Consider the following 27,305-nt stretch of genomic DNA (forward strand, 5'->3'; position numbering starts at 1 on the left):
TCTTACAAACATATTGTAGCGAGAGGGGCAGAGAGCTATGAGAACAGAACAAGGCCAGTCGTGCAAGTGACCCCTAGCAGCACCTGTTTCACACACCAGTCTCGAGTCCCACAGAGGAGCTCTGGAACATAAAAGACAGCAGTGGAAGATGAGAGAAGACCAGGCCTGGACACAATAAGTTTTGCTTTTGGTTTTAGTTTGGTGGCAGGTTTTTGTGAGGAGCTGTCGTCTGTTTATTTTGTTTTTTCTTTCCTTTATTAAAATCATTTAAAAAAAAAATTGTTGGTTCTTCGCCTCCTCCTTCCTGATGGCAGGCAACTTTATTATACGGTTCATTTGTCATTAATTTTTTATTTTTTGGCATAACACACAATAAATTATAATCTGTCATTTCTTTACGGCATAGGTCTCAAACTTAATTCCTGGAGGGCCGCAGCTCTGCACAGTTTTGCTCTAACCCTATTCTAAGACAGCTTATGTAACAAATTAAGGTATTCCAGAGTACTCTTGAACAGCTTGATTAGTTGAATCAGGTGTGTCTGATTGGGCCGGGGCAAGACTGCAAATCTGCGGCCCTCCAGCAATTGAGCTTGAGACCTATGACATACGATTTGACCCTCCTAATATCACAAAGAAACGTAACTATTTTACATTTTGTTTAAACCCACAAACCAACCCTCAACTCACCCTCAACCCACAAACGCCTCATTGAAGGATCATTATTCAAATACATGCTGCAACATTACAAATTGTGAAGTTGGATGACTACACTTCCCATGCTAAAAAAAAATCTTTTAAATGGGGAGCTAGTGGCTGGGATGCACAAGAAAAGAAACCAAAAAGCCACTCTGGCAACATCCAAACATCCTTTTTTATTTACAATCTCCACACTGCTGCTAGCCAACACACTCATCACACGCATTTTCTCGTGTGCTGTTATCCTGACCTGAAGTGAAAAGCAATCCCATGGCGTCTCTTATAACTAGGCGACCATCAACTGTTTTCCCAGAGGATGACAAATGGATAAACCATTGCTGCAGCACCAATACAAGTTTATTTAGAAAAGTAAAAAGCACTGCAGTGTTTAGATGACCTGAGTTTGTTTGAGGTAATTGTTCTGCAGTTATTACTGAAATGTATATATTCCATACAAAGTTTGAAGCAGATTGGTTAGTTCTATTTACAGTACATGAAATCGCAGTGTGCTAGCAGTATTCAGAAAAGTTGAGATGTTTTCAAGTAGGTGCTCCTGAAAAATGCAGTTGCATCTTGTCGTGCAAGTCGCGCGCATCCATTAGAAATTATAAACTTACACCCTAAGCCTATTGCCATTGCTTCCAATGCACAGCAGCCACATTTTAATAAAACTATAGCGCTTCATACCAAACTTTTTTATTTTGTTACTTTTTTATATTGACAATGGTGTTAGTCAATAAATAGCAGCCTGATTTCATAGCCCAGGCCTACTTGAACCACTAATAATTTTAAAACAACTGCAAAAATACTAATATTTAAGTAATTTTTAAACATGTAACTGTCCCCTTTTTGGTGAGAGAGAGAGAGAGAGAAAGAGAGAGAGAGAGAGAGAGAGAGAGAGAGAGAGAGAGAGAGAGAGAGAGAGAGACATGTGCATGGTGCTTTCCAAAATGTCCCAAATCTAGCTGATACAGATTCAATATGAACTGACGCCCTGAAGACTATGAAAACAGCAACTTATGAGCTGCAGGAGAGTTAAACAACAGAGCTCCTTCAAGACTCCCTAGAATCCGGGATGAGAAAGTTTCTATATTGAAGAGTTTTTGGAGCACATTGGATTCAGCAGGAGAATTCTTCACAGTGGAAAGGGAATAATTGCACTCAGAATAACACACAGCACATAGATTAAAATACTTACATCATAGCTAAATTTGCAATTTGATACGGAGCCTTAACATCCATTTCAGAAATAAACCCACATCCTCAGCTAGCTGAAAACACATTTGCTCAAATTGCTACATTGCTGATTTGTCCTGTTGCGTCATTGAAAATTCACAACAACAAAGACGGACATTAAGACCAGAAGTCAACAGAGCCTTAATCTGGACTTTTGTTTCAGTTAACAATTGGAATTGAAATCTCTGAATGTTTTGGCCAACGACAACTGCTCAACAGAGCTAATTTTCATTCCAACAAAAGCTTTTACCCCAGGATATGCCGATGACAAACACAAATCAGAATCTTTTCTTCTTCTTTGATAACAAGCAATTATTCCCTTTCCACTGGGGAGAAGTCTCCTGCTGAATCCAATGTGCTCCAAAAACTCTTCAATATAGAAACTTTCTCATCCCGGATTCTCGGGAGATGTAATTATTGTTGAGCTGACTTGTAAGACTTCCAGAGCTGGAGGAAAAATCCCTCCCCGGTCGACAAAGCCCCGTGTTTATTTTTAACTGCCCAGAGAGTGCTAGGGTTCATGGTCTTTGGACAGTGTTTAACTCAGAAAGGCCAGCATGTGTGAGGGAGTTTGAGCAGGAACATTCACTCTAACTTTATTTTCAATAAACACCTGCAGGCATCCAGAACAGATTGAATATAGATTGCTTTAGATTTGCTTATCTTCTAGAAGTCAAGGGTGCAGAACTACAGTATTTGCAGTGTAAGCGGCAATAAAAAAAGAATCTCCTCCTGAACTTTTAGCACACTTTGCAGAGTAAACGCATGTAGTCAATGTAGAAGTAATAGTATGTTTATACGATGGCAGCTTCTTTGGCTATTACATAGCAAATACATATAAAACATTTAACAACAATTACAAAAAAACTAAAATCAACAAAAATATAATAGCTTAAGTCTGCATGAACCGGAAAATGTTGAAGCTTTTACTTCAGTATGTTGATGTACGTCCAACTGAAAAGGAATAATGAGTAGCGGGCAGAGTTTTCTTTTTGTGCATCATTCTCTCATAGCAATACACATTTGAACTTACACATACTACTCAGTGTGTTGTTGCATGTGTAATTGCACTAGTATTACACAAGTAAATACTATGTACCAGTGTGTACCTACATTGTAGTTACATGCTACTTACACATCTAGTTACCATGTAAGTTCAAAGATAAAGTGGGACCTAATAGGTCAAATACATTCTTAAAACGAACTTATGATTAAAAATGTTATGTTTTTTAGGGTAAACAAATAAATCTTTAAATGTTTTTTCCTGATAGAAATAATAATAATAATAATAATAATAATAATAATAATAATAATAATAATAATTATATATATATATATATATATATATATATATATATATATATATATATATATATATATATATATATATATATATATATATATATATATTTTACAGACAAGTTATAGCTACAAAATTTTGGTCCTTCTTCCCCATTCAATAAATGTCCATATATCAAAATCTAGACCTATCCTACCAAACATGTTAAATTTACTTGTATGTATGTATTACTGTACTGATGCTGCACAAAAATACCATTTCAGCATCCATATCGCAATGTGCGTGTCAACAATAGTCGCATTGCAGGATCAGCAATGTTGAACATTCAGCCACACAAAATTATCATGTTTGCAACTATAAGAAACTGCAATCGTATTTATGTGTAAATACAATGAAGACTACTGTATAATTGGTCATTTTACATTTGAATATACATTTGCACTGTATACTGCTAGAAATCCACAAAATATTGTTTATTTTGTTTGTATCTTTGCTGTACTACATTTCAGAGGTGTGGACTCGAGTCATGTGACTTGGACTCGAGTCAGACTCGAGTCATGAATTTGATGACTTTAGACTCGACTTGACAAAATATAAAAAGACTTGCAACTCGACTTGGACTTGAACATAAATGACTCGGACTTTGACTAGGACTTGCCCCTATTGACTTGTAAAGACTTGCTGCTTCCCATGAAAAGCCCAAAGATAAAAAAAAGTATGTTGACATGGACCGCTCTCTCTCTCTCCCCGTTTATGTGTGCGTGTGTGTGTGACAGCATGCGCGCGTGTGTGTGTGTGTGACAGCATGCGCGCTTTCGGCATGACATCCAATCAAAGCACGGTAGATTGTTTTGATTCGACAGTATCCAACGTGACTACTATGAGGCGCCGGAGTGGACAAAAGTCAAGCGAACGCAGAGAGAATTTGAATTTGAGATCGAGCCAATACTCGCGTGCCAATACTCCGTCTCTCTCTCTCTCTCTCTCTCTCACATACAACATACACCTCTCTCTCTCTCTCTCTCTCTCTCGCTCGTGCATTCAGTCTCTTTGCGTTCGCTTGACTTTTGTTTACGATGGCGTCTCATACCTTTAGTGCTTTTGCTCTCACGGGATCCTCCTTTTAAACTGACCCTTCGCTAAGCCACGCCCAAAAACCGCCACCCACCAATCGCGGCTTACCAATCGTGGCTACGGACAGGGGCTCTGTCAAGCTTTCGAGCGAGGGAAACAAGCCAAATCGTTGCGCAATTATTGGATTGTGCAAATCTGACACCCGCTATCCTAAAAGTTTGGACTGGGTGGTGGGATTTTTCCCTTTTCAAAACCTAAAGCCCAAGAGGAGAAATGCCAGCGTGGATCAAGCTGTGTGAGGGGCGGTAAAGGAGTTAACAGCTAAGTTGATTTTGTTTTCGATATTCACATTCAGTGATAGGTGGCAATAACTCACACTCCTCTTATCCTAAACAGATCTAAACTGTGTTCTTATATAAAAAAAAAGCAGGTTATGTTTACCAGCGGTCTTTTTCTTTTTTTCCACTCGATATTATGAGCACTGCTTAGTTTAAACCCTCGCCATTGTAACGCATATAAATACAAACACTAATATTTGCTGGTAGGAAATATCTATTTGTTCACTTCTGTTATTTATACTTTGATTTGCATTTCAATTTTTTTTCTTCCACTTAACTGCAAATTTGAATAAAAACTGGATAAAGAGCACACAAACATGCTGACAGTAATAGGTACTGTACACTGTTATGGGTCAATGATGCTAATATTCGGCACAAATCTATCAGTTTCTTAGGTTATTAGATTATTTTATAATTTCACCTCTCCTGCTGTGCATGAACTATGCTGTTGAATGTTCAGTGTATGAGGTTGCTAGGCTAACCTTGCTTCAATTTTGATAAAATTATTCTCTAATCAGTTGCTATTATGTTGTGAATATACCCCTGTAATGTATACTGCAGTCCTCTTTTGTCTGGCTTTCTCAGATATCTCACCTGTTTGTCAAAAATGACTAATAAATCCTTGGGAATGTCTGACACCAGTGCATACACACTGTAATAGATGTGCCAGGCATGAAAGCTTGACAGGCGTAGCAACAGTAACTAAGGAGGGCGAGGCTTAGCGAAGGGTTATTCCAAGAATGTTGATATGGTTTCTTTCTTGCTTTACTATTTATTTACAATACACAAAAAACTAAAAGGTTAAGGTAAATTCTTTAATAAATTCTAGTGTTTTTGAGTATTATACTTGTTGTATACTTGTATTATACTTATTATAGTAGTATTAACAATAGTGAACAGATAAAATACAAAGTGTAGTTTTACTACAGTAAAGTGTAGTGATTTGTAGTATAAAATACCCTATATTGTAAAATAATACAGCACTGGGTAATTTGTTTATATTACACTTGTGTTACCATAGCAACTATAGTATTACCACAACTGATCAATTGAAGTTCTTTACTGTAGTAGGCTACTGTTCAAAACACAGTACATGCCAATATACGTGTTCAGGGGCCCTGTGGAACAGCTTTCCTCAAAATGAAGAGATGACATGGAAAATGTCCTCCACAATCTCATCAGCAAAGTGGAAGCCAGCAGACACTAGTTTACTTTATTTTAGCTGCCATGATAAAATGAGATTGATAGTGAGATTTATTTGAAGAGTGAATAATACAGTAGGCTATAATACCTTATCAAGTGTTTCCTTATTTTATCACAGTTACATTTCCGCTTGCATTAGTTTTTGTTTAAATGCTTTTAAAATAAAATGTATTCTTTACATCCAACATCTATTCCAGGGGTGCCTTATAGTGGTGTAAACCCCTTTACAAGGGGTGTTTCCCCTGTGTAAACTCTAGCCACCCCGATATGATTTTGCTGTTGACATTATTTATTTAAATCTACTTACATAAATGCAATACAATGCAATATTTCAATAAATAAATAGCAGCCACTAAATTATTGTGGATTGATTGGTGCCACTGACGTAGCTGGCCTCTTCTGGCCACCCCTAAGCAAATTTTCAGGGGGGCACCACTGGTCTATTCTCTGTCTTTAAGTGTTTGAAACTGAAAATATCTCATCATATAAAACAACCAAAAATGTTATGGTTTATTAGATTAAACATTTAATATGTAAGTCTATTTTAGTATTTTGGGTATTGTTATTAAACAGTGCAGCAATATGAATCATATCAAAAAGCATGAAAGGAAGAGGGAACACGACACAAATTGTGAGTCTGCATATAATCTCTGAGAGCGCTCAAGAAAATTTGTGTGTGAGCAGTGCATATTTGAGAGCGATAGAAAATTTGCGCGTGAGCAGCGTATATTTGAGAAGTCGCAATCAGTTTTGTCCACAAACAGAGGAAATCCGTGCACGAGCATCACACAAGGTAGAGAGCAAAGCTCTTCAACGTTATGTGAAGAAAACAACGTTATTGTTTGTATGAAGTAGCCTACTTCATTAACAATATGTGCTACCATTTTACATTGCTGCTAGACGGATTTGCAACTCTATCTCTTTAGCACACACTAGATTCAATTGACAAAATTCCAATTTCACTCAATTTAACTTTGCAGCATATACAGGAGTTGGTCTACTGCTACCACATTGAGGTTATGTAATTTTGGTTAATCACAAGTTGATCACCGAAGACATAACATAGCACAACTAAACTTAATGAATTAGACAGCAGTAGACCTGCAATTTCTGTGTGATGTGAGGCAAAATGGAGTCTTTTTTTGGTGGAACTCGTTTTTGTGCATTATGCTGTGAAGACGAGACGCAGCACTGTTCAGTACTTTTTCAGAAAATTGCATTTGTATTTTTATATATCTGAGCAATGTTCTTTCATAAAAAAGGTTTGTTTAATTAATACAGATCTTACAACTGTACAATCTGTATATATTTTATTTTTCTGTTAAAAAGACTCGAAAAGACTCGAAAATCAAACTGCAGGACTTTGGACTTGACTTGAGACTTGTTGCCTTTGACTCGGGACTTGCCTGTCTTGACTCGGGACTTGACTCGGGACTTGAGGGCAATGAATTGAGACTTACTTGTGACTTGCCAAACAATGACTTGGTCCCACCTCTGCTACATTTATCAATCCTCATGATTGGTGTAGTATACTTTTTGCAGATACATTTCCCTATAAAATCATACAGATTAACCTAAAATGATAAATTCTTCTTAATCTGGTAACAACACTCAATAATTGCAATATGTATCAGAAACATTTAATTTTGCAATGTTATTTTTTCCCAATATCGTGCTTTTCCTTGTATGTAAAATGTATTTATCCAGCTGTACATTCATAATCATCAAATGATAGTTAGAATGTAATGAAAGTTAGAATGTAACAAAGCATGTAAAAAGTATCTACAGTTTGAATTCAGCCCATCTAAATAATGCAAATAAACAGACCAGATGGTATTTGAAGTAGTGGATCATTGCGTCCAACCTTGCAGCCAGATGACTGCAGATGAACTTTAACTTCCTTTTCCTTTCTTTTGTGATGCAAATGAGTTTGTATTTATAATTAACGTGATCAATATTGTTTTTTATGCTGTTCAAAGCTCGATTCGCCCTCCCTGTGTTCCCGCCAGTCATCTATAAAATCAGCCCTCACAAACCAGACACCTTTGTTTACCAGACTTCAATGCCCGACTCTCCCTAAACATTGACATTCTGATCTGAATCCAGTCAGATTGAAGACATGGTGTTTGGGCCTGGAGGACAGAGAAAGGTTTGTTGGCTTTTAAAACATTTAGATGTAGCATAAATATTTCTGCTGACTGTGTAGGGTCTGGTCTAACCAATACTTGGCCGTTCAAAGTTAGATTAAAGTTAGATTTTAGATCAACAACACCTAGTTTGACTTTAGCACGCGTTCTAGAACATGCACAGGGTGTTGCTACTGTGGAAATATAAATTTCTATCAACTAATTCCAAATGAACAATAATCTATGTATAACTGAAAAGTTATATTCTTTGGTTTTTAATTTCATTAACATCCCAGCTAGGAGGGACATTTAACCTTTATCTCTCTGACCACAGGCTAAGCCAGTGATGCAAATGCTTTAAACGACTCTGTCTTTGTCTTCGGGTGTTGCTTTTATGCTACAGAAACCCTATGTTGATTAACTTGTGTGGTCAGTAGCTGGGCCGTTTTTTAACACTTATGCCAGGCTGACTCCAACTGAATTTGCATGCTTTGTTTAGCCAGATCCCCTCCTCCTAACAGGACAATATAGACAGGACATCTTTGTCTTAATTCAGACTAATTCAGACCTGTGTGAGACTTGTGAGAGACTTGTGAAAGAACTTGCAGACTGCGGACCTCTAGTAGGCTCTTGCAGACACATTGGACACCTTGAAGACGCTGTATGACTGCAGATTAACCAACACGTCTCAATAAAGGAATTCTGCTTGTTTCGAGTCTCCTGGAGTGGGTTCTCTCTTCTTTTTCACTCTTTATTTTTTTTTACAACAACTTGGTGCCGTGAGCCGGATAGAAACTGAAATCATCAAATTCTCAACAATTTGCTACAAAAGACTGAAATCTACCTGAAATTCAACTTGAACCTTCAAGATCAAGGAAACTTCTTCAGACAGAATCTTCAGCTCAACGGCAATTTGAAGTCACTCAGCGGACGTCACAAATTCTCAACTATTTGCTGACTGCAACCCTGATGAACATTGAAGCTACCTGAATACAAAGATCAGATCACTCCAGACTGAATCTTTTCAGCTCAACCTCGATTTGGTGAGTTTCACTCTATCAAAAGAACCATACAGACCAGTCTATACACATGGTTATTCTCTGCTCCATCAGAGAAAAGTTAACAAACAGCTGCAGGGTTTGTTTAACAAAAAGTTATCCTCTATTTCAGTAGAGAAGTAACAGTTTATCCTCTGTTTAGATAGAGAAGTAAAGCCTTACGTGCTATTTTCTTTTAAAAAGTTATCCTCTCTTCAGAGAAGTTAAGCCTTACGTGCTATTTTCTTTTCTTTTGTTTAACCTCTGTTCAACCAGAGAAGTTTAACTTTAGCTATACAAGCTAATTTATGTTATCTCTTGTTCAGGCAGGAAGTTTTAGCAACATGTGCTAATATTGTTACCCTCTGTTTCGCCAGAGAAGAAATTACTACACTTTCATCTGAAAAGTTTTAGTATTTTTACTTTGTGATAATAAGCTCACAAAATGTTCAGACAGAAAACAAGACTGATCACTACAACTGAAAAAGGTGGTTTAAAAACTCCTTTATTGTCAGATCAGGATTTCAAATCGCTGCTACAACAGCACATGGACTCAATAACAGAGTCAGTCAGACTAAATTTGACAAAGAAATTTAGCATTGACCCAGATGATGTTTGGACATTAGATGAATGCAAGAAAGTGCTTGATGCATGCATTCGCAAAAACAATGTAAAAGGCATTATCTGCTGCTACAGAGAATTCAATTTATCTCGAGCTAAACAACAAGCTCAAGCTAAATCAGAATTTGAAAAACAGATCCAAGAGCTTCATGCTAAGATAACCTCATTAACAAAACAACTGAACCTCAAGAAATCAAAAACTGACATTGAGAAGGTTAGTCAGCCTGATAATAAACATCCTGACTTACAAATTGTCTCTGAAACAGACATTCCCATCCAGTCAGCAAATGATTTACCTATAGGTTCAGTGGAGGTTTGTGGTGCCAGAAGATCTAAGAGAACTGAGAGTTCACACAACAACACTCCTGTTGTTCAAATTCAAACAGTTTCCAGAACACTAGGACCTAGAGAAATAGACAGATTATCTCAAAGCTTACCATCAGCACGCACAAATTTTTCAGAGTTTAGCAGAGCACTAATCAGCAAAATGCGTCTTTATGACATGTCATTAACAGAAGTCACCCAGCTAATGTCTCAAATTCTCACTGAATCTGAATTCAACAGTTTTGAGCATACTGTGACCTCTAAACTACAACATGCCAGTAAGGATGATTTGAGAGAGGGTGTTTTGAAAGCTCTAAAGAACATTGTTGGCCCAAAGATCGACTGGTCAAAAGTGACTTGTTGTGTGCAAAGGAAAGATGAATCTGTGAATGAATTCACTGAGAGATTTTGTCAATCCGCCATAACTTACAGTGGATTAGCTGATAATTCGGACAGTGTGCTAAATGATAAGGGACCCCTAGTCCGCATCTGGTCAGATGGCCTTGCAGCTGAATACAGAAAAGCTTTGCCATTTCTTAACATCAACTGGTCTTCCACCACTCTCAGAAATAATCTGAACAGTTTAGCTTTGTGGGAAAGAGACTCTTACATCAAAGACAGAGTCAGATTTGAAGCAGCTGCCACTAAGGTCAACACAGAAAAGACATCAAATCATAAATGTCTTAGGAAAAATATCTGTTGTCATTACTGTGGTAAAAAAGGACATTGGATGAGGGAGTGTAGAAAGAATAAAAAGAACTTTAAAGAGATGAACAGGGTAAATCAACTTCTGAACAGTTTGCTAAATGCCCTCAACATACCCCTCCCCTCATCACTAAATCCATTGAGCTGTCCACAAAGATGCTAACCATTTTTTGGCTGTAAGTGCTTAATGTCCCAGTTCATTTACAATTAAGATGAAAGACTCTTTGTAAAAAGACACAAAGGAAACTTCTTCCTTTGTATTAGGGAACTCTGCTTAAGTCCACTTACAGCCTTAAATGTGTTTAACACATTTTCCAATCACTACCCATTCAATGTTATGATGTCTGATAGGACTGATATTTATTGAATGATAGTTTGTGTCTCACATTTTAAAAGTTTGCCCACCACACTCAGGGACAGAACAGGACACACAAACCAGTGAGGAGCCCAGGGCAGAACTGAAAGCAACAGGCTTCAGGGGCCGCACCCTGTGGTGAAGACTCCCTTTTTCTCCCCCCATCCTCACCTCACTGTTTATAGGTGTCATAACTTTAAGATTAGGAGACAGAAAATACACAACACTATACGATCACCAACTTAACACAACCACTATACGATCACCTGAATAACTAGACACATGAACTGTGTGATCATACAAGTCTATGCATGAATACTGCTGGTCTGCTGTTTCCGTGTTTTCTTGTGTGCAGGTAAACACAAACACTGCATCTTCTCAAGAAACACTCTAAACCAGAGCATCACTACGGAGATCCATGAATGACAGGAAGTCATCAGATCAACTCTGTACTGGAGAAGAACCACAAGAAACACACCTCACAAAAGACTGAACACTATTCACAAGCCATGGACTTTCAGAAGATCTACAGTTTAACTACATGATTTTTTTTTGTGTCATCATGTAGGATTTATGACATTACAACTGATTGTCATAAACGTGTGAACAGTTTAGAAATCTACACTTACATCTACGTAGATATTGAAATGACACAGAATAAGTTAAATGTGCCTGTAACTTTTTCCAAGTTACATGACTGGAAGATGGGGCTTCTGTTATCAAACAGAAGCCATTGAATGGATTTAGGAAGGCTTATAAATTTATATTTTTTTGTGAGAGTTTTTAAATAACTCTCAAAGGGGGAACTGTGGAAATATAAATTTCTATCAACTAATTCCAAATGAACAATAATCTATGTATAACTGAAAAGTTATATTCTTTGGTTTTTAATTTCATTAACATCCCAGCTAGGAGGGACATTTAACCTTTATCTCTCTGACCACAGGCTAAGCCAGTGATGCAAATGCTTTAAACGACTCTGTCTTTGTCTTCGGGTGTTGCTTTTATGCTACAGAAACCCTATGTTGATTAACTTGTGTGGTCAGTAGCTGGGCCGTTTTTTAACACTTATGCCAGGCTGACTCCAACTGAATTTGCATGCTTTGTTTAGCCAGATCCCCTCCTCCTAACAGGACAATATAGACAGGACATCTTTGTCTTAATTCAGACTAATGCAGACTTGTGTGAAACTTGTGAGAGACTTGTGAAAGAACTTGCAGACTGCGGACCTCTAGTAGGCTCTTGCAGACTCATGGAAATCTAAAAGACGCTGTATGACTGCAGATTAACCAACACGTCTCAATAAAGGAATTCTGCTTGTTTCGAGTCTCCTGGACTGGGTTCTCTCTTCTCTTTTTCACTCATTTATTTATTTTTTTACAACACTACAGAATGTGGAGATGAAAACACAATACAAGATTTGAATTTGTACATTTGCATTTGTATCAAATGCAAAATACATTTAATTTTTACAATTGGACAATTGTTTTTGCACTATAACTCATGCTGATTATCTAAAGTTTATATACCCATCACCTAACCATCACCTAAAGTTTCCATTTCCCTGCAAGGCTGAACAACAATAATGACCTCAGGTATAGATTATGTGCTTTTTTTTCAGTGTTAAACGCCACCAATTTGCATTTAAATACCATTTTATATGACATGTATTGCGCCTTACTCAAAGTAGCAGCAGATAGTGACCTCGGATCTTGAAAATAAAATAAACATAGTTTGAGATTGAACATTAGAACTTTTAATTATGTTAACGAGATTCAATAATTAGATTCTAATTAACATATGCTTAAAGACCTGCTCAGCTAATGTTTATGTTTTTAATATATTATTTCCTCATTAAAAACCATGAAATGTGAATTTTTAGGACTCTGAATATGCATCTCAAGTCAAAGAATGCTGCTGTCCTCTGGAGGTCACATTTCAGCCACGAACACATACATTGAGATAGGCTTTATGATGCTGTTTTACACACCAAAACAACCCAGGATGCTGAAATATAATTGGGTCAACTGGCAGTGGGCGGGTTAAAGAGACCATAAACAACGACAGACATTCTGAAATAAACCACACATTTTCAAAATCAGAATAACTGACTTCAGTATTGTTTTCCAGATAGCGAAGTATGTCCGCTTAACATGTTTCTTAAAGTCCCCAAAAAACGAGAAACTGTGATCGTTATGATGCAGTTCCTAGAGAAAGTAAATATTAAATGAGCAAACAGAGGGCATGGCTTGTTTTTTTCTACCATAAGTTGAATGGAAAATAGGCATTTCATTCAGAAAGATTGGGAAATGGGTTTTAGAAGAGTTATTACAACCTAACAGACACCTCACGCTCAGCATTTCTGTTTGTTGTCAAAACGGAGTTTAACCAGCGTACAGTAGTTCAGTATGCCCATTACCTCAAAATCACGTAATCTGATAATTTACCTGACAACAAACAGGAAGTGCATTTTCAGATTTCAATTAAAGATTACAAGGGCAAACTTTTTTTTTTCTTAATGACATGACCAGATGAATTGTTCTCCACAAAACTGCAAACTAACTGTATAATGGTATCTTTATGCTTTAGAAGGGTCAAAAACGTACATACAGCACCTTTTAAAAATGTCCGTCATCAGGCAGGAGTGACATATTTAGGAATTTGCATAGGTCAACAATCATACTCTGTCTGGCCTGAATAGCCACTGTTTCAGAAATCTGTCTTTAATAGTCACAGGGGTTTTGTATCAAATGCATTAAGCATTCATTTACAGTAACAGATCCTACATGATGTCAACAATTCCTGTCTGGGACAAGGTCCCCTTAAAGCAAGTAATTTTTCTTTTTTCGTATCTTTGATACGCAGTATGCTCGGGCATTCTGTCTGAATGGAGACACATAAGATTCTTCAAAACTGTTAGCCAAGCTTACGATTATCGGCCTGCTGTTCTGAAGAATTTTACAACTTTGTCTTGATGGCGATCTCCTCCAGAAATTAAAGTGACTCAAGTTTTTTTGGTGTTTGTATTAGTTCCTGCTTTCTTGTGATGTGCATTCGACGGGATAAACAGTATCCTCCCGTACTTTCATACAGATTACAAAACCAGAAAACTTTTTTTTCAAGTGTAGCGGGTTCATTTAAAGTTGAGATTTCAAGCTTTACGTGGATATATCTATTATCTCTGTGAAGCAAGTATTTGCTGAGATTACAGTGTTTGTTGACCACATAAACTGTTGTAAAAGCACACGTCTGGTTTGAGCATCTCCCCTGGAGAATCGTCAGTCTATAGCAATCAATGACTGGCTCCAGTACTAGTAGGCGGGGCTTCATACACCATATTGATCTTTACACTCTCTCATTCAAAACTATACAACTGACTTGTCTTGTGTATTCTAGTCTTTGTGTGGAAGGAGGAAAAGTTTCTTTTTAAAAACCAAAAAGCATCGAAAAAGCATTCCTTACATTAAATGTTAGGATGCTATAATCAAATTGGAAACTGTGAGAAAAATCCTTATGGCAGACCTACAGTATAATATTTCATTCATAAGGCAGCTTGACCCTAAGCACACATGCCATAAGGGCATAAAAAGTCAAGCTGCACATAGAGCCTGAGCAACGATGTCAGAATGTAGAGGGATCTGATTGAACATGACACTGAGCGTTGGGTGCAGTAATTCAGCCGTTTGCAGATCAATGACTCTTGTAAGCTGACTGTGTATCTGGGGTTTGACTGACACATGCTCATCTGGAGGTGGAAGACACGAACGCAGGAATAAAGCGAGCTAGCGTTCATGATGGAGGGCTGTGAACGAGAGCTCTAAAATCCCCCCACACAAAGTGATGTGCTCTAGAGGACACTCTCAATACGCTTCCTTGATCTTTTGGCTTATATAATATAATTAAAGACTTTAAGCAGGCTTTACGGAGAGAGGCAGAGCCCGCGCAGTCAGGGGAGGGAAAAGGAAAATCCCTTAAGAAGGCCCATATGCGGCTGCAGACCCGTATTGCTTCCTCTGAGTCTCTCTCTCAGCGGAAATCGCTTCGTTCTGGTTCTTGTGCGCCCTCACATAGGCATGAGATGATACATACGCATGCACACTCTCACCCACACTCCGTAAGCTGTAAAACTGTGACAGCAGAAGAGGAAATCTAAACGCAATTTGGTTTGGAGCGTTCCAATACACCCTTTACTGCGGATCAGATATCTAACATTTCAATTTCAGCTGCTATTTGTGTGTGACGCACGGGATATTAAAGCGTTTTTTATTGAACAGACACAGTCATTGGCATGGCATCCCTTGTGTAACAGTAGTAAACGGCTGAGAATTGTGTGTGCACTGATTGGAAAACTTGGCAGGCAAAGACGCAGATGTGATAATCAAGTCTTATGTAACGCTGACACACAGTAATGCAACCTCCGAGACTTCATTTCCCTCAACTGAACTTGGAGTTTACAGCACTGTATTCAATCTCCACAGGCTGTCAGCCTCCAAGCGCTGCTGAATCAGTATCCGTAGCATTTTAGAGTGTGGACTCGCTCGTGATAACACAAGTTCTCTCGCACTGCCTGTGACTGACATGAAGTGACAAACGAAAGATGAAAGCACAAACGTTCTCTAATTTTAACCGTGAAACAAAGGCACCATTTAAAGACTTTTCTGCCATGGGTGATTTAGTCCCAATCGCTTCATGATATAGCTTGGGATCTATGCAATTCAAAAAATGTTCAAATTATTAACCCTCCTGTGAAATTGATTACTTTTTACATTTTCCCAAGTGCAATTTAAAGTATAGAGAAGATCTTTTCAACATTTTTAAACATAGTTTTAATAACTTAGTTATCGTATACTTTGTCATGCCATGGTGACTGTATACATTCTATTAGTTATGTGGTAAGATATAAAAAAATCTTAGGGAAGCTAATAACACTGAGATAATTTTTTTTATAAATATATTAAAAAAACTGCTTTTATTCTATACAAACTAAAAGAAATATGACTTTCTTCAGAAGAAAAAAATATAAGGAAAACTATGAAAATGTTCCTGCTCTGTTAAACATCCTTTGGGAAATATTTTAAAAAGATATTTGAAACAGATCTAATAATTTTGGTTTCAACAAAGTCATGGTTTGCTTAGCATGTGCATTCAGTTTTAAGACTGAATAAAAATAAAAAAGGTCTAAAAAATGTAATATTTTGCAATGTTGACAGACATCTATAGAGTGTGTCGCACGTTGCTAAAAACACTATTAGGACACATATTTAACTAACAAGTGAAAATTGGTTATTTTTACATTACTTGAGCAAATTCGTTCTTCTGGTTTGAAAAGAAATTTTGAAGCTATGTCACGGGCAATAGATTCTTCTGTAAATCCCAAGCGTGGAGACTGGATGTCTCTATTGGCCGGTACAATGTGATGTCTTTGAGTTTTCATGATTAATTTGAACTCTATTGTGACAAAGATGCAACTTCATTAATATGCATAATAGCAGCCATGTTGTGTTGCCAACCGTAATTAAAAAAAGTGGAAGAAGAACTGTTCAGCAACATGGGTCGTCAGTGTTGCATTTATAAATGTGCCCAGCAAAGGTTTTGTTTCCATTTCCCCACGATAAGAGCACAGCTAGCATGTGGACCCACATGTGTGGATTACAGTGGTCTACAGACATCCAAAATATATATGTTTATAAAGAACATTTTTCAACTGAGAGCTTTTTGCATCTGGAATTGGTGAAATCTACTAGTCTACTCCACTAATTTTTTTTTAAAAAGACACGGTTCCAGTTCGTGTTTATTGTCCTATATCTACAGATTTGGTGTTTGATCAATGTTGTTTGTTTATATTTGTTTAGATGGCAAAGTTAGTTAGTATCGTCAGCAGTTCTCTTTTAGTTTTTAAAGTAATGTCTTAGTCAAAATGATTTAGTCACTAAGTTAACAGTAATATCACTTCAATATTATGGACTGAAAGATCCGCTGTAAACACTGCTCTCCAAATGTAAACACCTTAATCGTGTTACTCTATTACCATTGTGTAGGATTTTCACCGCATTTTGTGACAGGATAGTCTATATATACACACAGCTGTTTGACACTATTCTCTGCACCTACAGAGTCTCTGCATCAACCGAGAAAGAGGAGGGTTTTTTTTCCTCCCATTTGGTGTGCGGTATCAAATTCCATTAAAACAACACTCTTCCAGCAGTTCCTCGCATACAATATCTCATTTGTCACAGGGGCATGCATGAAATGTTCCTGAATGAAAGTGAAAGTGCCAAACTGCAGTTAAGGTCGACAAATTAAGAATAAACACCCAAAATTACACAAAACTCCAGAGGAAATGTCAATAGCGTTATTCGTTATTCGTTATGACGTTATTCGAACTTATGTGCTATAACATGTAAAATGGGATCATGAAAGGAACATCCAAAAAGCAACTCATGTAAACACCTTAATCATATTATTGTCTGATTCAGATTAAGACAAATAATTTGTTTACTGATGTCCATGTAAACTTAGTCACTGTTTATCTCCCCTAAAGGCTGATTTATACTTCTTCGTCAAACGCCGGCGTATGCTACGGCGCTGACGCAAAGCCCTTCACCGTGGCCGTCGGCGTCACTGACGTGCACCTCTCAAAAAATGTAACTACACGTCGCAACAACGCGTAGCGCAAGCTCTGTGATTGGTCGGCTTGGTAGCGCTGACGAGTCTGGGCAGGACCGAGAGCCGTGCGAATGGTGCAAGCGATTGTTTACAAGTGTGGAGTCCTGTGAAGGACCTCCGGATGGAAAGTTTTGTTTTGTGTTTACCTCAGTCAAAGTTGTTGCACGTCCGCCGGTTCCTGCCTCAAAATGAGCGAGTTTGAGCCACTTGTACAACCAGAAAGTGTTCAGGAAAAGCAAAACAGAAGCGAAGAAACTCGACACAGAGGAACATTTACACCTCACTGCCAACTAGCGTTTTGGAAGTATTAATGCAGACCAACAGAGACAGCGCGCAGAAGTATAAATGCACAGCTACGCGCGTTGCATGCGCCGTGGGTTACGCAGGTCACTTGACGCAGAAGTATAAACCAGGCTTAGGTTTGTGTTTGTGTCGCCGGTGTGAAAAGCATGTGCACGTAATGAAACTCCCCTTTTCATGCAAACTCTTTCCTCTTTCGCCACTCCATACTCCCACCAAAACAAAGCTGGACTCACCCACTTTCCTGACTTTTTTCACACTAGAGGTGAGAAAACACGCTGCTAAGAAGGGGGGGAGGGGGTTCGTGACCCTTTGACACTTACTTTGCAACAAACGACTTCTCCAATGACGATCTGCTGCAAGGACACACATTTCTGATGCTGAAAGAGAAGGAACCCTTAAGTGTTTTGTACATGTTATGGTCTCATCTTATAATAAAATGTTGTTTTTGGTTGGTTTAGATGTCTTTGTCCTGTGATGTTCATATTTCAGTCAAACTCTCTGGAAGCAGACTAAGAACCATCTCTTCAGCAGTCTGCTTCTTTGTTGTACAGACCTACTGTAGGTCTGTACAGCATTCACACATACTCAAATGAAGCAAACTATCATAGCTATTGCAGTTTGTTTTATTCAGACTGAAAATGCAAACTGTGAACCCACCTCTAGTGTGCGTTAAGGGAAGTACTTAACTTTGCCATTTCTGCTGCATATAACAAACATTAAAATGACAAAACAGCAATATCCAGTGAGAAGCATTCAAGACATCCACAAGTTCTTTCTAAACAGACCACAATTGTCTCATGCTTTAAACTAAAATGATAAGGAAAGGAACAGCGGGATATGGGAAAACAATGTGCCGCAACAATCCATTTAGAAGGATTTTCAGTCCAGAAAGCTCCAACATTACCCAGATAGCAGGCAGTAATCGGCCCGAGCTCGGCTGCCCTCCGGCGCCTCCGGCTCCGACTCGGCATCGGCGAGTGTTATCCGGGCCGAGTGCGGGCCGCAGCTCGCTCGCGCACATGCGGTTGTGATGCGGCTGTAAAGCACTGGCCCGATTCCGGTCAACCATATCCGGCCCGAGTCTGTCTGTAGAGTCCGGGCCGCTTCTGGCAAGGACTCGGCTGATGGCAACTGATTAAGTTCTTATTTTATCTAGTAATCTGTTAGCTCCACGTTTAATGATAATTTGAGAAAATATTCATGGTACGATAGCAAAAAAAAAAAAAAAAAGAATATTTAGTGTGGATGGTCGCAATGTTTAGACGCAAACAAAACAATATTATTTCTAAATAGATTATACATGTCATCTAGAGAAAAACTATGTAAAATTTGCTTATTTTTGAGATAGCACGCTACTGTGCTGACTGTTTTTTTTAAAGCAGAAGTTGGTTTCATAATAAACACATGCGTTACTAAATTCCTGATCCAAACTCCAATCCAGACGGTGGCGGTAATGCTCCAAAAAGCTGATTGTCAACCACCATGGCACGAAGATCACAAGAAGAAAAAGTTTGGTTTTTCAAAGACTCACGTGGATTCCGGTCAGAAAGGTAAGCTTTTTACTGCTTGTGTTCTGTATAATTAGCGAATTTAGAGCTTAAAACATTTCCACGGTGTTTGGTTGTAACAGCGTTTAGTACTTTAAAACAGTTTGATACGAAATGTAACTTGCTTTAAGAAACACGACTGGAGCTAATGTATGCTAACGCTAACAGTTACAAACACGTCTGAAAGTTCCTTTTCCTTTTACACAATGTTAGATTGTAACGTGTGTAGTAACTGAAAACTATTTTAATTATTTTAAAGAAACATGAAACGAATTTGTGTGTATGCTAACTTTGCGTTAAAGAAAGTTTCTGTAGACGAATCCATTAACTAACTTGGCAAAACGTGTTTTTTCCTGATTTAACATTATAAAGTACCGTGGATGTTGAAAAAAATCATTGTACAGGCGTATACTTATCCAACAGTATTAATTCTGTGATTATGTGTAAATAAAAACTAATCGTTTTGGATTAATAAAATATTGTTTATCTTGTTTATGCAGTTAGTCACGAAAAATGATCGAAACTCGACAGTTTACTATTCTCTTTAAATTATCCAAGAGAAATATATTACTATGCACTTTAATTCATATTTTTTAGCCTATGTGAATCAATTATATCTTTTGTTCAAGCTGTAATGGTCAGTTAATGTAAAACTGAACGTCTTAAAGCAGATTTTGATGTTTTTTTTTTGTTTTTTATGTTATTGACTGATAAATTCTGATTTAAATGAATGGGTAACAATATTTGTTGGTTAAGTCTTATTGTTCTTGTTTAACAAAGGGTAGTGAGATCATTTTGCAGCACATCACGACCAAAGAAGTCAATAGCACACTCTTTTGAACGTGAATAGGCATGTTATAGTTGTGTGCTAAAAGTCCATTATAAGCTGTAAACTGCTGATATATTTTCAACATAGATTGAGCTTTTCAGACATTACATTACTAATTGCTTCACAAACAGCTGAAATGGTTTATTGTTATTGGCTATCATCATCAAACATTTTTCACAATGGTAGGTTAATCTTCATGGGTACAGAATAATGCATGTGCTTGACCATCTTACAAATCTATGTCTCAGATTCATAAGGCTGTCACTCTGCATGAATCTCCGAATAAATCTTGTGCAACCTTCTGTGTACTGATTATTTACACTATAGGTATTATATGCATTAATTAACTTTGATAGTATTTCAGGATTTGAACTTTTCTTTACGGGAGGTTAACAACAATGTGATGTTTTATTATAGATGCATATGAGGAAGCTCGACTCAAACATCCACACGCAACTGTGATTTCTGACTGGTAGACAGATGAGGATGATGATCGCCTGTCATACATCTAAAGACAGAACAGGTTTGTTTGCAATTATTTTAAACACATACTGTCAACATTATGTCATTGATCTATTACAACCTGTGAGTTTTGCCCTGGCACTATACTAAAGTGATGTTTTGTTTTGTAAATGTATCTGATTAAGGGACAGTATAGACACATCTATACCATGATGAAGAAAAATTATTTGGAACAAAGAGGCTGGATAAAAGGCAGGTATGAAGATTTCAGAAATCAATGCAGCACCACAAGTACCATCACCATCAATGACTATGGCAGAAATCTTAAGACCACCATCAAGATGCACAGATACTGTACATTCCAGTACACCAGGCGTGTCCAAACTACGGCCCGCGAGGCTTTTTATAAATATCAATAGAATCTGGCCCGCTATACAAAAATGAACGTAATTCAATAAATAACCACCGGGTGTCGCTATTACATGCATTCAATTAAGCAGCAGTTCTTGTTATGATCTGTCTGTCTGTCTGTCTGTCTGTCTACACACAGTTGAAGTCTGAATTATTAGCCCCTCATTGATTTATTTCTTCTTTTTTAAATATTTCCCAAATGATGTTTAACAGAGCAAGAACATTTTTACAGTATGTCTGATAATATTTTTTTCTTTTGGAGAAAGACTTGTTTTATTTCGGCTAGAATAAAAAGCGGTTAAAATTTTTTTATGAACCATTTTAAGGTCAGAATTATTAGCCCCTTAAGTCTTCAGAACAAACCATTGTAATAAAATAACTTGCCTAATTACCTTAACTTGACTAGTTAACTTGATTAACCTAGTTAAGCCTTTAAATGTCACTTTAAGCTGTATAGAAGTGTCTTAAAAATATCTAGTCAAATATTATTTACTGTCATCATGGCAAAGATAAAATAAATCACTTATTAGAAATGAGTTACTAAAACTAATATGTTTAGAAATGTGTGGAAAAAAATGTTTAACTCTCCGTTAAATAGAAATTGGGGAAAAAAATAAACGGTGGCTAATAATTTAGGGGGGCTAACAATTCTGACTTCAACTGTATTTATATATATATATATATATATATATATATATATATATATATATATATATATACACACACACACACACTATCTGTGTGATGTATTTAAAATTTGGCCCGCAACAACGTTTGTTTTTTTGCATCTGGCCCTCGGCCCAAAAAGTTTGGACACTCCTGCAGTACACCTATGAACATTTACAGTCTTTGTTCTAGTGCAGTTTGAGATCAAGACAGAACTTATTGCATCTCATGATGTCTTTGTAAGAATTGAAGACATCACTAAATTTGTTAAGGTTTAATGCAGCTAGAAAGTAAAGATCAACTAGAGAATATCAGCAGTGTCTAGCCCACTGTTGTATTTACAGAAGTTGTATGAGAATAAGCTACAGGTTGATTTATACTAATCTGTTATTTTTCTTTTTTAGCACGACTGACTGAAGTTTTAAAATCATGCAACGTCATAAAGCAGCAGCTGGGCCTGATTCTCACAAAGCCAAAACAGACGTGATGAAATTCCAGATGTAAACACATTTGACCGTCCTTTGGCCAATTTGATTTGGAAAAGCTTGAAAATCAACTAAAGGAGCAGCCCGAACAAATGAAGAAACTGGTAAGTTCAAGCTCTTGCTAATTTCAAAGTGTTTTAAGTTTATTTTATTTTTTTTTATTTTTTTTTTTTTGCTTCGTAGGTAGCCTACTTTTTTCCTAATTTTTTCTTTTTTTATACATTAGTACTTCTTCACTACTAATTATCTGTTTATCTTTTAATCACAGATGGAATGAGGACAAATGTCCATACCACGCCACTGATAAAGAAGTGGAAAAATGCATTACAAGGTAGCTACAACTTGCCCCTGACAGGGATGGAGGAAGAAAGAAGAGAAAGCTAATGTGTCAAATGTCTACATCACTATTTTGTTTTATTTTTTAAACAACATTTTAAGTGTATTAAGATGTTCCCTGATACTTGAACAATTTGTTTCTTTCATTTGCATTTATATATATATATATATATGTATATGTGTATATATATATATATATATATATATATATATATATGTGTGTGTGTGTGTATATATGTATGGTATGTATGTATGTATGTATGTATGTATGTATGTGCGCCAAATTATGAAGAAACATCTTGATACATTTTTAATAAACGTAATACAAATAAAATTATAAATATAAAATTGCACAAGACGTGTATATATATGAAATGTATAATCATCTCAAAGAAACATCTTGATACATTTTTAATAAACGTAATACAAATAAAATTATAAATATAAAATTGCACAAGACGTGTATATATATGAAATGTATAATCATCTCACTCATGTCTTGCTGTTTGTGCAATTGATTTTGTTCAAGTTTATTTAAAAATAAGTGCAATTATATATATATATATATATATATATATATTTTTTTTTTTTAATTTATTTATTTATTTGTTTGTTTATTATTATTTTAATGTTTTATTAAAAAATGTTTCAAGATGTTTCTTCAGAATTCTGCAGTACTTTTCACAAGTTTGACTTGGATATTTTACGGGTTGTCATTGGTATTTTTAAGATGTTTCTTGCTATATCTTAAATTGGTTTCTATATTTAGGTTTATATAAAATTTAGCTGTTTTTTACAAATTTTTAATTCAAGTCTATTGGGAAAACAGGGTTGTTTTAAAAACATCTGTGTTTGTGTGTAATTTTTAGATTTTTTGTTTAAATCTTTCTGTGTGTCTTTATTGTGTTGTTTTATTGTTGTTTTTATATTGATATTCTTGTGCACTACAAATTATTTATAAAATTTTAGTACTATTTTTTTCTTGCAATCAATAAACGTTTAACATTTATTAATTTTGTCATTTGTCTGATTATTTTCGTTACAGAATATGTATGCAGTTTGCACTTTATTCAAAGGTTAAACGCAGTGCTTACACTTTGTGTTTACATTATAGCCTGTGTTTGCTGTTATATAAATAAACTAATACCATATATCAAGTACCAATGTAATACCAAAAGGTTTTATAAGGTGTATAAATACGGAGTCGCGCCAGCTCCGGGCCGCAGCGCACATTACCCTCGCGCCGATTCCGGCGCGGATGCGCAGCGTCGGCTCGCTTACGGCCGCCGCATCTGGCCCGCTTGATTCGGGCCGGAATCGGGCAGTGAGTCCACAGTCATCCGGCCCGAGTCCGGCAGCCGAAGTTGGGCCGAGGGGTAAGTCTCCGGCAGGCGACAATCTAGCCGGAACTGGCCCGAGTGTATTTTGCTATCTGGGTAGGCATGAATTTACTAGTAACAATGCTACTACTGTATACTACTGTATAACCATGAAATTGTAGCAGAAATGAGGGATAATCATATAGAATTGCACTAGATTATCAATAAAAGACATGTCATAAAAGAGTAATGGAATTTAATTTTAAAAAATAATTAAGCAATATCAGTTTATTTTTATTCTATTATTCCAGTATAACTGATCGTTGTAGTTTATATTAAGTTTTACTTGTTTTTTTTTTTTACTTTTTTAAATATTGTTTTTACATTCTAGTCATGTTTGTTGGGCGTCATTTCTATTTGAATTAAATTTCAAAATGTGTGCGTGTAGTTTTTAGGATTTTTATTTTAGCTTTAGTTATCTTGGATTTAAGTTAAATTGAAGGAAATAAAAAATGGTTCTTCTTAGTAACTACCAGAAACTAAAGTTATATACACCTACTCCGCCCAACACCCTTCAGTCCTTTTTTGTTTTATTTACTGACCACTAAACGATGCTTAAGCTTTAAACTGAACAGCTTTTAACTTAAAATGTAAGCATCTGTTTCCATCTTTTACTGACAAACAAGGGTTAAATAATTCAGTTGTATTCCCTTGTAAACTTTTAATCGCCTTGAGAGGCCAGACAGTGGGCAACCTAACTGAAGCCTGTATGGCTGATGCGAGCGCTAGTTAGCTAGTGCCTGACATGGCTGTGTAGATGAATGTTCAGTGCAGGGAGAAAGGAAGAGGCTGGCTCTGTCCCAGTTCATGCCAGAGGGAACTGGAGTTTATTTTAGTCACTGTAGTTATGCAGAAATAGGAGAGAGGCCTGTGACATGCGAGCGAGCTAAAAGCAGCATTCACACGCTAGCTGCAACACTGCCAGTATGGATTTGCATTGAGTACCAATTGTACGTCTTGGTTTGAAGTCACCAGTATTGATAATACATAAATTTGCATTCTAGTTTTTTATAGGCACAAAAATGGAACCAAGATGTATTTAATTTGCTTTGTATGCCATTTTTCTCTCCAATTACTGTCAGTCAGGCGACATTTACTGTAGGTTCAAAAGTAGGCTCGTTGATTATAGATGCTGATTGGACAGTTTAAAATTCTCTCATCCTCACACCTTCATGTCATCCCAATCCTGAAATTCTTACTTTCTTATAGGGAATACAAAATAATGTACAATTGCAGTATTTTTTTTAAAGAGGTTGCTATTCCAAGCGACTGATTCCACTGATTTCAGAGAGGTAACCATTTGACTCCAAAATAATAAAGAAATTACAGTAATTTAAGACTCAGGAATAATAGTTCATTTTATAATGATTACTGTTATTAAATTAGACACCTTCAATGACATATGAGGCCAATAAATGCAACCTCTAGAAGGTGCAGCCTTTGAAATGAAAACCAATGGGATCCAAAATAAGTAAAGAAAATCTCAAATGTAAATAAGATAAAAATGGAAAAACAAATAAACCATTACATCCTCGTCCATAATATGCACAAAACAATGAAAACAATAATAAAAACAAGACTTTATGTTAAAAAAATATGAAAGAAAAAATTGCATACACATATCCTGCATTGTGCAGTCAAAAAAAGTGAAAAAAGTGGAAAGACATTATTATATCCATGGCATGGACATTTTATTAAAGGGCACATATGATGAAAATCAACTTTTGTAAGCTGTTTGGACAGAACTGTCTTTATGTATAGTGTGTCCATAGTCATATTGGAGTGAAATTAACACAAAAAGTCTCTTTTTTTATTTCCTGAGGTTGAAATAGGACCCAAATCCCAGTGATTTTGAGGCCCACCACAACATGACGTAGGAGTGTGGTTCCACACCCCCCCAACCCCCACCAAATTGACTGACAGGTCCCATGTCTCCATAGTAACATGCATACACGTCCACAAAACATTTTTTTTTTGTTTTTGCATATAAACTGGGATTAAAATATTTGTTACAACTGTGATTTCATATGTTTAAAATTTTTTTAAAACAGAGCATGTTTGTAATAGAGAGTAAAATTAATATGTAAACATCATTTCAGAAAGGCTTGAATAAACTCCACCACAAATACAAAAAACGTATTTGAATAAAGCTAAAACAGAACTTCTTTAAACTTATAAATTAAACCAAGCTGTGTTAAATGAGCTGTATTTCAGCTTCATCTGAGTCCGTCTCTGTCATTGTGCTGTTTATGTGACGCATGAGAAGCAGATGCACACGCAGAAACAGTGGGCGGAGAGAAGCAGCTTGTTTTCATTTAAAGCCACAGGCTACAAAAACACCTACAGTATACTCAGACACCAAAAATGGGCATAATCAAGAGGCAATAATAAATAATCTGATGGGTATTTTGAGTTGAAGCTTTGCAGACATATTCTGAAAACACCAAAGGTCGACCTTAGCTTGTAAAAGGGGTAAAATAGATGCACTTTTATTAACATGCAAAGTAAACGCAATAAAAAATTTTTAATTCTGTTTAATTTATTTATATTCTAGTTGTTTTCTTTTAACAACTTTGTAGTTTTATATAAGTTTTATATTATCTAAACGCAAATTTTGTTTTGGAGCACATCAGCTTATAGATACCCTTAAAACTAACAATACCCCTACTAACATCTAAAAAACTTTATTTTAATTTCATGGGCCTTTAAGTATCCAGAGCCAATATATTTTTCTGTTTTATTTTGAAGTGTTTCACGATAACGGTGCTCCGTAAATCTTAAACTAAACTTTTATATACTTTGATGGTGTGAGGAATTCCATCAAGAGGTCTCTTCGCATCCACTGCTGTCCTGACCCTAAGTGCTCCCATTTGACAACCCACTCCAACTACACCACAATCTACTCTCGCTTTTGTTGTAGCATCTGTGAGAAAGATGAATAAAATATGAAACACTCATAGTACATTTATTCAAAGCCTTGCCACTTAAATTAGGAACTACTGTAATGGATTAGACGGCCTTACACTTCTTAACGCTTCCACTTGCGGCCTGAGGGTCCATCACTCACAGCCCACATGTATAAGTTAAGCTCATGATTTACGTTATCAATTTAGTCACAGCATGATTAGTTGAATTTTATTTGATGACAGCTCCGCATTGGCAGGAACACAAAGGTGGACTGCCATTATTCTTTAGCTAAGCATCAG

At 36.5% G+C, this 27,305-nt stretch overlaps 4 long non-coding RNA genes across 16 annotated transcripts in view; 2 read left to right on the plus strand and 2 right to left on the minus strand.

The window, feature by feature from the left end:
- Positions 1 to 27,305, minus strand: part of LOC141375626 (uncharacterized) — a 460,251-nt gene that overhangs the window by 426,511 nt on the left and 6,435 nt on the right. For 2 of the 11 annotated variants that reach the window (XR_015497878.1, XR_015497873.1), the window contains exon 3: positions 7 to 121. The exons of 8 other annotated variants lie outside the window; for them this stretch is intronic. This is a non-coding gene — a long non-coding RNA (uncharacterized LOC141375626). Of the gene's footprint in view, positions 1 to 6; positions 122 to 16,781; positions 18,362 to 27,305 lie in introns of those variants that run through there. One more of the 11 variants, XR_015497883.1, reaches the window with a different exon arrangement.
- On the plus strand, positions 90 to 12,351 carry LOC147842635 (uncharacterized). The gene is made up of 3 exons (XR_015497870.2): positions 90 to 178; positions 8,473 to 9,142; positions 9,174 to 12,351. It is a non-coding gene; the product is annotated as an uncharacterized LOC147842635 (long non-coding RNA).
- Positions 3,418 to 13,724, minus strand: LOC147842634 (uncharacterized). The gene is made up of 3 exons (XR_015497886.1): positions 12,402 to 13,724; positions 7,340 to 8,164; positions 3,418 to 3,725 (listed from the first exon to the last, which is right to left on the minus strand). It is a non-coding gene; the product is annotated as an uncharacterized LOC147842634 (long non-coding RNA).
- Positions 19,481 to 23,729, plus strand: LOC147842636 (uncharacterized). Of its 3 annotated transcripts, none has more exons than XR_015497854.1 (6): positions 19,481 to 19,534; positions 20,778 to 20,883; positions 21,008 to 21,078; positions 22,304 to 22,488; positions 22,653 to 22,856; positions 23,374 to 23,729. It is a non-coding gene; the product is annotated as an uncharacterized LOC147842636 (long non-coding RNA). The 3 variants fall into 3 exon arrangements; XR_015497855.1 differs by having other exon boundaries at positions 21,008 to 21,074; XR_015497856.1 differs by lacking the exon at positions 19,481 to 19,534 and adding an exon at positions 20,549 to 20,687.

Source organism: Danio rerio, chromosome 8 (genome assembly GCF_052040795.2).
Source record: "Danio rerio strain M-AB ecotype USA chromosome 8, GRCz13ab, whole genome shotgun sequence".
Lineage (NCBI taxonomy): Eukaryota > Metazoa > Chordata > Actinopteri > Cypriniformes > Danionidae > Danio > Danio rerio.